The sequence below is a fragment of the Cervus canadensis genome, chromosome 24 (genome assembly GCF_019320065.1).
Source record: "Cervus canadensis isolate Bull #8, Minnesota chromosome 24, ASM1932006v1, whole genome shotgun sequence".
In the NCBI taxonomy this organism is placed as follows: Eukaryota; Metazoa; Chordata; class Mammalia; order Artiodactyla; family Cervidae; genus Cervus; species Cervus canadensis.
The window spans coordinates 53,178,481-53,191,056 of NC_057409.1; the positions used below are offsets into that span (position 1 = coordinate 53,178,481).

General features: G+C 40.8%; 1 long non-coding RNA gene across 1 annotated transcript; it reads left to right on the forward strand.

Annotated features, from left to right (window-relative positions):
• The first annotated feature begins 2,561 nt into the window (after positions 1–2,561).
• On the forward strand, positions 2,562–11,848 carry LOC122426864. The gene is made up of 3 exons (XR_006265253.1): positions 2,562–2,614; positions 10,140–10,376; positions 11,600–11,848. It is a non-coding gene; the product is annotated as an uncharacterized LOC122426864 (long non-coding RNA).
• Positions 11,849–12,576: the final 728 nt, after the last annotated feature.

Below are 12,576 nucleotides of genomic sequence, written 5' to 3' on the forward strand. Positions count from 1 at the left end.
TCTATTTTTCCCCTGATTTTATAGAGGGGGAATGTGTCCATTTTACCTGGGGGGGGGGGGGGAGACAATAAAGGAGAAAATATGGATTACTCATGACTCATGGTAAATGCATGCCAGATGTTGTGGAAGAATTTCTCATGTACATGTAATCACGCTGTATATACTTTTGGCACTTAGCGAGATACTGGTATCAATGTATTTGAGAGCACTCAGAATTCCAAGCAAAATAAAGTGGGTTTAACATCTGGGAAGCCAATCTGATCTGAAATGTGATGGTAACATGATAATCCAATGAAAACCTGAGTGAATAAAATAAAGTGATTGGCAAGACGTAAAGCGAAAGGAGACTCCAAATGCAGAGCGTGCACCAGGGCGGCGCTGTGTGAGGCTCTGTACACGCTGCTTCACTCGATCGGCTCAGCTGCCCCACAGAACAGCGACCACTGCCATTCCCATTCTTCACAGGAAGAAACTGACAGGCAAGGGAATTTAGTAACCTATCCAACATCATGCAATTAACGTGTTAGGCATTGGACCCTTGGGCACTTCCAGGGTCTGATTTGTTTAATTCATATTTTATTTTTACTAAAGTTATACATACACATAATTTAAAGAATCGGAGTTCTTTGAGGTTTATTTGAAAACAACAGTCTCTGGTCTTTATCTCCCTATCCTATTTCTCACAGTCTAGAGTCATTCCCTACCTAAACAGCTGATTCTTAAGGAATTTGCCTCCGTATCACTAAATAACATATTTGAATTCTTACTTCGTGGGTTTTACATTTTAGACATTCTTTATTGTCATTCCACTGTAGAAAATGAGGATTTAGTCCTCTGTCTTCCACATCCCCCACTCCCATTGTGAGCTCTCTTCCCCTCTGCCCATTCTGTGTAGTCTGCTGTGGCCTGAATGTGGCTCTCCAAAATTCATTGGTTGAAATTTAATTCCCAATGTGATAATATTTGGAATTAGGCCCATTCCATGGTGGTTAGGCCTTGAGAGTAAAGCCCTCATGACTGGAAATGGTGCCCGTATAAAAGAGAACCCAGAGAGATTTCCTTGCCCCTTCTGCCATGTAAAGTGAAAGTGAAAGTCGCTCAGTCATGTCTGACTCTTTGCCATCTCATGTACTATACAGCCCATGGAATTCTCCAGACCAGAATATTGGAGTGGATAGCCTTTCCCTTCTCCAGGGGATCTTCCCTACCCAGGGATCAAACCCAGGTCTCCCATATTGCAGGCAGATGCTTTATGAGCTGAGCCGCAAGGGAAGCCCAAGAATACTGGAGTGGGTGGCCTGTCCCTTCTCCAGCAGATCTTCCCAACCCAGGAATTGAACCTGGGTCTCCTGCATTGCAGGCAGATTCTTTACCAACTGAGCTATCAGGGAAGCCCTTCTGGCATGTAAGGTTAGAGCAATAAGGCATCATCTATGAACCAGGAAGTGGACACTCACCAGATATCAAATTTCCCAGTGCCTTCATCCATGGACTTTCCAGCCTCCAGAACAGTGAGATATAAATTTCTGTAATTTACAAACCACCTAGCCTGTTGTATTTTGTTTGGTGGCCTGAACAGACTTAAGACAGTCATACAGTGATTTTCATTACATCTAATATGCTTTGTTAGATGTCCTTGCCCCTCTTATTTTGGATTTTTTGTTTATTCCTCAGTACAAATTTATTGTGTTCCTACTATGTGCTAGACACTATTATAGGTGCTATCCTATGTCAATGAAAATTATCATGATATTTTTCAGGTGGGCATCTTTTTTACCCATTGTTATAGGTAGTTGGTGGGCTCTTCACCTTGGAAAATGGGATTGCAGGATATTTCTGTCATAAAGGTGGTGTCATCTGCACATCTGAGGTTATTGATATTTCTCCTGGCAATCTTGATTCCAGTTTGTGCTTCATCCAGCCCAGCATTTTGCATGATGTACTCTGCATATAAGTTAAATAAACAGGGTGACAACATACAGCCTTGACATACTCCTTTCCCGATTTGGAACCAGTCTGTTGTTCCATGTCCAGTTCTAACTGTTGCTTCTTGGCCTGCATGCAGATTTCTCAGAAGGTAGGTCAGGTAGTTTAGTATTTCCATGTCTTTAAGAATTTTGCACGGTTTGTTGTGATCCACACAGTCAAAGGCTTTGGCATATTCAATAAAACAGAAGTAGATGTTTTTCTGGAACTCTTGTGCTTTTTCGATGATTCAGCGGATGTTGGCAATTTGACCTCTGGTTTCTTTGCCTTTTCTAAATCCAGCCTGAACACCTGGAAGTTCACAGTTCACATACTGAACCTGAAGCCTGGCTTAGAGAATTTTGAGCATTACTTTGCTAGCATGTGAGATGAGTGCAATTTCGCAGTAGTTTGAGCATTCTTTGGCATTGCCTTTCTTTGGGACTGGAATGAAAATTGACCTTTTCCAGTCCTGTGGCCACTGCTGAGTATTCCAAATTCGCTGGCATATTGAGTGAAGCACTTTAATAGCATCATCTTTTAGGATTTGAAATAGCTCCACTGGAATTCCATCAACTCCACCAGCTTTGTTCATGGTGACGCTTCCTAAGGCCCACTTGACTTCGCATTCCAGGATGTCTAGCTCTAGGTGAGTGATCACACCATCATGGTTATCTGAGTCATGAAGATCTTTTTTGTATAATTCTTCTGTGTATTCTTGCCATCTCTTCTTAATATCTTCTGCTTCTGTGAGGTCCATACCATTTCTGTCCTTTATTGAGCCCATCTTTGCATGAGATGTATCTTTAATTTTCTTGAAGAGATCTCTAGTCTTTCCTATTCTATTGTTTTCCTCTATTTCTTTGCATTGATCACTAAGGAAGGTTTTCTTGTCTCTCCTTGATATTCTTTGGAACTCTGTATTCAAATGGGTATATCTTTCCTTTTCTCCTTTGCCTTTTGCATCTTTTCTTTTCTCAGCTAGTTGTAAGGCCTCCTCAGACAACCACTTTGCCTTCTTGCCTTTCTTTTTCTTGGGGATGGTTTTGATCACTGCCTCCTACACAATGTCACAAACCTCCATCCATAGTTCTTCAGGCACTCTGTCTATCAGATCTAGTCCCTTGAATCTATTTCTCACTTCCACTGTATAGTCATAAGGGATTTGATTTAGGTCATACCTGAATGGTCTAGTGGTTTTCTCCACTTTCTTCAATTTCAGTCTGAATTTGGCAATAAGGAATTCATGATCTGAGCCACAGTAAGCTCCTGGTCTTGTTTTTGCTGACTGTATAGAGCTTCTCCATCTTTGGCTGCAAAGAATATAATCAATCTGATTTTGGTATTGACCATCTGGTGATGTCCATGTTTAGAGTCTTCTCTTGTGTTGTTGGAAGAGGATGTTTGCTATGACCAGTGCATTCTCTTTGCACAACTCTGTTAGTCTTTCACCTCCTTCGTTTTGTGCTCCAAGGCCAAATTTGCCTGTTACTCCAGGTATCTCTGGACTTTCTACTTTTGGATTCAAGTCCCCTATCATGAAAAGAACATCTTTTTTGGGTGTTAGTTCTAGAAGGTCTTATAGGTCTTCATAGGACTGTTCAACTTCAGCTTCTTCTGCATTACTGTTTGGGGCATAGACTTTGATTACTGTGATATTGAATGGTTTGCCTTGGAAATGAACAGAGATCATTCTGTTGTTTTTGAGATTGCATCCAAGTACTGCATTTCAACTGTTTTGTTGACTATGAGGGCTACTCCATTTCTTCTAAGGGATTCTTGCCCACAGTTGTAGATATAATGGTCATCTGAGTTAAAGTCACCAATTCTAGTCCATTTCAGTTCACTGATTCCTAAAATGTCGATGTTCACTCTTGCCATCTCCTGTTTGACCACTTCCAATTTGCCTTGATTCATGGACCTAACATTCCAGATTCCTATGCGATATTGCTCTTTACAGCATCGGACCTTGTTTCTATCACCAGTCACATCCACAACTGGGTGCTGTTTTTGCTTTGACGCCACCTCCTCATTCTTTCTGGAGTTATTTCTCCACTGATCTCCAGTAGCATATTGGGCACCTATCGACCTGGAGAGTTCATCTTTCAGTGTCCTATCTTTTTGCCTTATCATACTGTTCATGGGGTTCTCAAGGCAAGAATGCTGAAGTGGTTTGCCATTCCCTTCTCCAGTGGACCATGTTTTGTCAGAACACTACACCATGACCCATCCGTCTTAGGTGGCCCTACACTGCATGGCTCATAGTTTCATTGAGTTAGACAAGGCTGTGATCCATGTGATCAAATTTGTCAGTTTTCCTTGATTGTGATTTTCATTCTGTCTGCCCTCTGATGGAGAAGGATAAGAGGCACATAGAAGCTTCCTGATGGCAGAGAGTGACTGAGGGGGAAATGGTCTTGTTCTGATGGGTGGGGCCATGCTCAGTAAGTCTTTAATCCAATTTTCTGTTGATGGGCTGGACTGTGTTCCCTCCCTGTTGTTTGACCTGAGGCCAAACTATAGTGGAGGAGATGGAGATAATGGGGACCTCCTTCAAAAGGTCCCATTCATGCCCTGCTGTATGCAGTGTGCCCTAAGCTGCAGTGGGCCACTGCTGACCCACACCTCTGCTGGAGACTCCTGGACACTCATGGGCAAGTCTGGGTCAGTCTCTTGTGGGGTCACTGCTCCTTTCTCCTGGATCCTGGTGTACATAAGCTTTTGTTTGTGCCCTCCAAGAGGCACTTCCCTGTCCTGTGTAAGTTCTGGCAGCTCTTTGGTGGGGTTGATGATGACCCCCTCAAGAGGGCTTATGCCACACCCAGGTCTGCTGCAGCCAGAGCCCCTGCCCCTGCAGCAGTCCACTGCTGACCTGTACCTCCACAGGAGACACTCAAAGACGGTTCTGGCTCAGTTCCCGTGGGGTTGTTTTAGTAACCCTATTATTAGATATTGGATCTCCTATACTGCTCCTTAATTTTCAACTTTTCTCTCCTACTATCTGTATGTTAGTCTTTTCTTCTTTTCTACCTCTTGGGAGAATGTCTTAACTTTATCTTTTAGCCCTTATATTGAATTTCTCATTTCTAATGTCATATTTTTAATATCTAAGTTCCTTTTGAGTTTATTGACTGTTCCTTTTATAGACAACCCTGTTATTGTTTCATATCTTCTCTTATCTCTCTGAAGACAAGATAGTTTGTTTTCTAAATTTTCTATTGACAGTGTTTGTTTCCTTTAAGTTGCTTTCTTCTGTTTGTTTTGGTCTGTAGCTTGCATTAATAGGCATTCCTCAAATATCTGGTGATCACTGGCTGTGATTATTTTAAGAGCAGGGCACTGAAAAGAAGATGTGCTGCATGTGAAAGGGGATTCTCCATTGAATTTACTACAGGATGATGTAACATAGGCCAACATACAGGACCATGTCAGTATTTTTTCTCTTAGGCTGATTACCCAGAGGATTCTTCCAGCCTTTTGCCAAGAAAACATATGCCTAGCTAACAGTGTTCTGGGGACCAAGTGGAGGAAGAAGATTGTTGAAGTGTCAACACACAACTTAATTATTTACACTTAATTCCCCAGTCTCCAGTGTAGTAGTCCTCTTCCTTTCCTGGTAGCCTCAGTCTAGAGTACCCCTGTTAGTTCTTGGCATGGGAATAAGCCTTCAGTTCCATACTGAATGAGGAAGAATTGGTCTCTTGCCTGCAAGGAATAGGAGTTGGGAATTAGGAATCTGATCCACCAGCTTCTTAAACAGACTTTCCACCAAAGCCCAGTGTAACCCACTCTCATTCTCACTCACTAAAGTATCTGTTACTCACATTTTTTAGGGCTCTGTATTATAAATTGGATTGGTTATCATTAAGTTTAAGATTCAGCTTTCTTGACTGCCCTAATTCAGTTAGTACTTGTTTCTCTGCTTCCTAGTTTTTTTAAATTTTATTGCTGTTTTCTCCTATCCTATTCCCTTTGTCCTTGTGCATTTATGTTTTGTTAAAAAAATCATTCTGTTGTTTTCTTAACTGGGCAAAAGAAGGAAGGGGTTTGAATGTTTATGTTCAATCTGACATCTTTAACTGGACTGACCCAGATCCTAAGCCATTATCAGTGTGTTACAGAAAAATTTGCAAGATTTGTTCTAACTACTCTAGAAAGACAGATACTAAACCCAGCAAACAAAAACACAGCCACCATAGAGCTATGTTAGATAAACATAGTTGGATGCAATGTCCATCAGGACTCCCTATCTTTTGTTTGAATTCCATGCTCATTGGAAATCTTCTAATTATATGAAATTCAACATGTCTAAGGCAAAATTCATAATAATCTAACACCCATACTAGGTTCTCTTACAGTGTTCATCATCTTAGTAAGTGGTACCTCATTCTTTCAGTTACTCATGTCAGAAACATAGGAGTCATCCTGTCTTTTTCCCTCCTTAGCCACCATGGTAACTAACAATGAGTCCTGCTTATTAAATATTTATAACATGAGTCCATTTCTTCCCACCTGTCCTGTGAAAACACCCATTCAAATCACCAGTACATCTCACTCACACTTCTCCTGTTGTCTCCTTACTGATCTCCCTGTAAAAATTACAGCCCCCTTACCTGTCCATTTCCCACAATGCAGTCATAGTCACCTTTGCAAAATGCAGGTCAGATCTTGTCCTACACAATCTGCTTAGACTCTTCAGTGACTTCCCACTACTCTGTAGAAAAGAACATGACCCTTAGCAAGGCCTGTAAGGGCCTGCAGGAACCCGCCTCTCCTCTGGCCTTATCTAGTGGTACTCCTCCCCTTGCTGTCAGCACCCCAGCCACACTGCCTTTCTTTCTGATCCTCATTTCTCCCCATTCTCTACCCACCTCCCACCCTCACCACAGGCCCCTTCAGGCAAAGCAACTCCCTCCCACAGCTGCCTCAAACAGCCTAACCGCCCCCTTCACTTAGCTCCAGGCTCTTACTGACTGCTTTGGTCTTGGTTCTAGAGTTAACCTCCTCAGGGAAACCTGGTGAGGTCAGGCTTCTGTTTAATATAGTCACACAGAAACATGCTTCATGTCTTTATAGTACTTATCTCGCTTATTAACTACATCCTCATTCTTTATTACAGCTTTATTAATATCTGTCTCTCCTGCCAGATTGTAAGCATTATAAGAGCAAAGAGCATGTCTATTATTTTTCATCACTATTTTTTCAGAATGTGGCTGATTCTTTTAAGGATTGGTTTAAAAAGAAAAAGTAATATGGATCTTGCTTGACATCTTCAAATTAAGAATTTCAAAGTGCTGAATATCATACGGTATTTCCTTTAAAGATTCAAGGTCACCATTATAAAAACACATGATGCAATATAGTAAATTTCTTAGTGTTTTGAGGGTATAGGGGCATCGACCGTGATGTTAAATAGCCTCAGATTGATTGTCCAGAAAAAAAGTGAGGCAATTTTGAAGTTATCAAAGGGAAACTGAATTTTTTTAATGCTTAGAAGACGAATGGATTGGTTCAATTACCATCTTTGAATATAAGAAGCATTTAATAACAATTATCATCATTATTGAATACTTTGCATATACCAGTAGTAATCAAGAGCTTTAAAAACATTACTTCATTTAATCCTCATAGCAGTTCTCTGAGGTAGCTAATTGTTAGCATTTTCATTTTACCAATGAAGAAACTCAGGTAGGTTAAGGAAGAGGCTGAGAAGCTGTGGGCCCAAGGCAACCTGACTCTAGAGTCTGTAGGTTTAATCCCTTTAACGAAAAATATGATGAGCAATTCCTTTTAAGAGGCCAGAAATTTGACCAAGAAAAACATCTTAAATGAGGGAGAGCCTTCATCTGGATGCAAGGAAGAACCATTTACAATATTAGCCATTTTTAATAAGTAAGTTTCATGTATATTCTGATTAACTTTGAAAACTAGAGTTGACAGGAGTATAGCCCAGTTCAGTTCAGCTCAGTTCAGTTGCTCAGTCATGTCCAACTCTTTGCGAGCCCATGGACTGCAGCATGCCAGGCTTCCCTGTCCATCACCAACTCCCGGAGCTTACTCAAACTCATGTCCATCAAGTCAGTGATGCCATCCAACCAACCCCAGAGGGGTCAGTTAATCATATATTTAAGAATAGGGCTTGGACCTGATGATTTTTTTATATCTTCTGATCTCCAGTTCTCCAACTCTGAAAGGTTGTTTAGTGCCAAATTATCTTTTGTCTTCAACATTTTCCCCGGTTGAAAGTTTGCCTAATGCAGTCAACTCTTTTATCCTATTATCCCAGGTTAGCTTATCCAAGGCACATCTTCCTTTATTGAGTTTAGTAGTCACTGTGCTTAATGACTTGCTGTGCTAACAACTTGGCATATGCTTCATCCACAGTCAGCACCTACTCAGTTTAATTACTTGCTTTGTTGATGTTATACTGTCTTTAGGAAAACACTTTGAAATCTAAATCTTAACCAACTCAGGTAGTACCACCCCGCACACACCCCAAATGAGATCATAAATAATACCAAAAAGGAAGAAAAAGGAGAAGAATTTAAAGAAATCGACATGATTGTCAGGAAGAATTTGATGCATTCAACATGAAAAAAAAGACAGTTTGACAATCAGAACAGCAAAGGTCCAGAAAAACTAAATCATTCTTTAAAATAATCTTGAGGCTTGCTAAAAGTATGCTAAGGATACACTGCAGAAATAGGTTAGATTTTTAAACACCAAGAGAGCTCAACTCTATGGGGCAAATTTATGTCTTGTCAGCTGCTGTGTAAAGGAAAGCATGCCAGAGTCAAGTCCCCTCATCTTTTCCCTGGACTTTCCATGGAGCTGCCCTGATCTAGGAAAGCATTTATTCTCCAGTCTTTATGCAAGAGGAATTCCATTCCATTGCCCTCACCATGTTCTCTGCTACAGGATTCAGACAAATGGCCCACACTTGATTTGGGCAAATGCTTATCTGTCGTTGTTCAGTCGCTCAGTCATGTTCAACTCTTTGTGACCTGATGGACTGCAGCATGCCAGGCTTTCCTGTCCTTCACCAGGTCCTAGTTTAATCAAACTCATGTCCATTGAGTTGGTGATGCCGTCCAACCATCTCATCCTATGCCACCCTCTTCTTTTCCCTTCTGTCTTTCCCAGCATCAGGGTCTTTTCCAGTGAGTCAACTCTTCACATCAGGTTGCCAAAGTACTGGGGCTTCAGGTTCAGTGTCAGTTGTTTCAATGAATATTCAGGATTGATTTTCTTTAGGATTGACTGGTTTGATCTCCTTGCAGTCCAAAGGACTCTCAAGAGTCTTCTCTAACACCAAAGTTCAAAAGCATCAATTCTTTGGCACTCAGCCTTCTTTATGGTCCAACTCTCACATCCATACATGTGAGATGGATGAATGTTTGTTTAAAGACCTTAAAACCTTAAAATCTGTGGTTCAACTTCACCAAGTGCCATTTGTTTACCTGTCTTATCTTTGAGAACATCCTCTAGTCCTCTACTGAATCATTAGAAGAGATGGGAAATAAAAGATGAATTGTGTATCTCTTTGGACTCTTGGCAAGTTCTCTGTAGGACTGTCTTTGGCTTAGTCAACTGAAAAACAAAAAACCACAATAGGAGTTTAATCTGGTTTGTGGAATTTGAGATCAAATGGTCAGGGTCACCTCTGTGCAGCAGCCAACCCGTAGCTTCTGTAAGATTTTAATGAAATATAGCACTTGATATAAATATAAATATATTAGCAATTTTGATTGTCTTCACAGGAAAGGGCCAGTGCCCCCAGATGACCAGAGATACACCTATATGTGAAGATGATTGACATTATTATTCCCTAAATACACTAAAGCTCTAATTTATAAGGTTTATCATATTTGGAATTCTTAGTTCAGTGTCTATCTCATTCCCATGTTCATTGCAGGCTTTGTCTGCCCAACTCTGAATGGCATCCAGGGAACTGTGTGCTGCAATACCCAACTGCTCCCACTTTATACTCTATACTTATACTCTAAGCCCTTCCCCAGATCATGATCTTTTATGAGGCCAAGGGGATTACAACTGTCTTCACTGATGCAATATTTAGCAGAATGCTTGTCATAAATTGAAATGCTCAGTAAATAGGTGGGTGGAGGATTAAGAAATAAATTAATGGCCTGAATGTGTTTTCTTACTTTCCTCAGGAACCTGGGAATGTCACTTAATCTCAGTTTTTCCACATCTGGCTGTACTTCAGGATCACCTTGGGAGGTTTTTAAAAAACAGGGATCACTCTCCACCTCCAGGCATGCCAAGCAACAGTTTACATAACTCTCATGAGTGACTGTGATGTGCTGCTAAATCTGAGAAAGAAAGGGTCTAACTTCACTTTGCTCATTTGGGAAACAATTGGCCCTGCTGCCTCACAGGATGTCATTAAGGTAAAATATCTTAAAGTGGGCAACATACTCTAGCAAAGAGGGGTGCTGTGTATGACTGTACAAGGTAGGACAGGAGTGGAGGCTGACCAAATAGACCTGCCAGAGAAAACAAACACATAGTTTCACAACCCAAGTGGCACATAATCACGACTTGTCAAATTCTAAGATTTCAATAGAACCTGAAGTTTCCTGAACAAATCAACTCCTCACCTATTTGCCTGTAAATCACCTATATTTCCCTTCGGCTAATCTTGGCAATAAAGCAACTGTTTTATATAAAAATATAAGAAGTTTATTGGAAAGAGTAGTTTGAAGAAAGAAGATTTATTCATTCCTGGCTGTATTTATCTACTTGCTCAACTGGTCATAATTAGTCATTTCTATCTCATGCAAGGTGATACTTCAGGCTATTAAACCCCTAATATCACATCAAGACAATTGTTGCAGATACCATCAATGCTCCACCTAGATTCCTTGGATTCCCTTGTTGTATCTGTCCACTCCCCTACCCACCCCCACCCCCTGCCCTAACTTCTGCAAGACTAACTTTAGCATAACTTCTGGACCTTCTACAGAGAACTGCCCTTGGGCTACAACAATCTCTTAGGCAGGATGCACTGGGAGCCAGAAATGGGGAATGGGATGGAAGGAAGTTGATGTTCTTCCCCGTCACCCCAGGGCAACAGGTAGCCAACTTCTGAATAATAGAGGAGGAGGAGTATGAAAGCCCAGATCACTTGCCTTGAGACAGAATAAACTATGCAATGTCATTTACACACCAGAGTTCCACGCCTTATTCTATGGCCTCCACTCCCTTGCTGGTTTCTTATTTAAGAACTTCCTTCATAATCATTTGCATGTGAACCTTGATCTTAGCATCTTCCTCATAACTTCCTATCTTGCTCAGATATAGGCATTTTAACTTAAAAATAACTTTCATTTGCATTTGTGTGCTTATTCAGATGGAATGTGCCTTTATGGGTCATAAGAGTTAAGTCAGTTGATTTCTTCTTTTGTGATCTCAAGTCCTTTGCCCATTTCATTAATTCAGATTAGATTCTTTTGTTTTTTGAGGTGTAGTTTACATACAGACAAGTAAACAAATCTTAGTGTACAGTCTAATGAATTTTTACTTATGTACACACCCATGTAACCACCACCCAGATCGATATAGAACATTTTTGTGCATGTGTGATATAGTTGATTTATAATATATGTTTCAGGTGTACAACAATTCCCAAAGAAAGGCAATGCCAAAGAATGCTCAAACTACTGAACAATTGCACTCATTTCACACGCTAGTAAGGTAATGCTCAAAATTCTTCAAGCTAGGCTTCAACAGTACGTGAACTATGAACTTCCAAATGCTCAAGCTGGACTTAGTAAAGGCAGAGGGACCAGAGATCAAATTGCCAACCTCTGTTGGATCATCGAAAAAGCACAAGAGTTCCAGAAAAACATCTATTTCTCTTTATTGACTATGCCAAAGCCTTTGACTGTGTGGATCACAACAAACTGTGCAAAATTCTTAAAGAGATGGGAATAACAGACCACCTGACCTGCCTCTTGAGAAATCTGTATGCAGGTCAGGAAGCAACAGTTAGAACTGGACATGGAATAACAGACTGGTTCCAAATCGGGAAAGCAGTACGTCAAGGCTGTATATTGTCACCCTGCTTATTTAACTTGTATGCAGAGTACATCATGCAAAATGCTGGGCTGGAGGAAGCACAAGCTGGAATCAAGATTTCTGGGAGAAATATCAATAACCTCAGATATGCAGATGACACCACCCTTATTGCAGAGAGTGAAGAACTAAAGAGCCTCTTGATGAAATTGAAAGAGGAGGGTGAAAAACTTTGCCTAAAACTCAACATTCAGAAAACTAAGATCGTGGCATCTGATCCCATCACTTCATGGCAAATAGATGGAGAAACAATGGAAACAGTGAGAGACTTTATTTTTGGGGGGCTCCAGAATCACTGCAGATGGTGACTGCAGCCACAAAGTTAAAAGGCACTTGCTCCTTGGAAGAAAAGCTATGACTAACTTAGACAGCATAGTAAAAAGCAGAGACATTACTTTGTCAACACAGGTCTGTCTAGTCAAGGCTATGGTTTTTCCAGTGGTTATGTATGGATGTGAGAGTTGGACTATAAAAAAAACTGAGCGCCGAAGAATTGATGCTTTTGAACTGTGG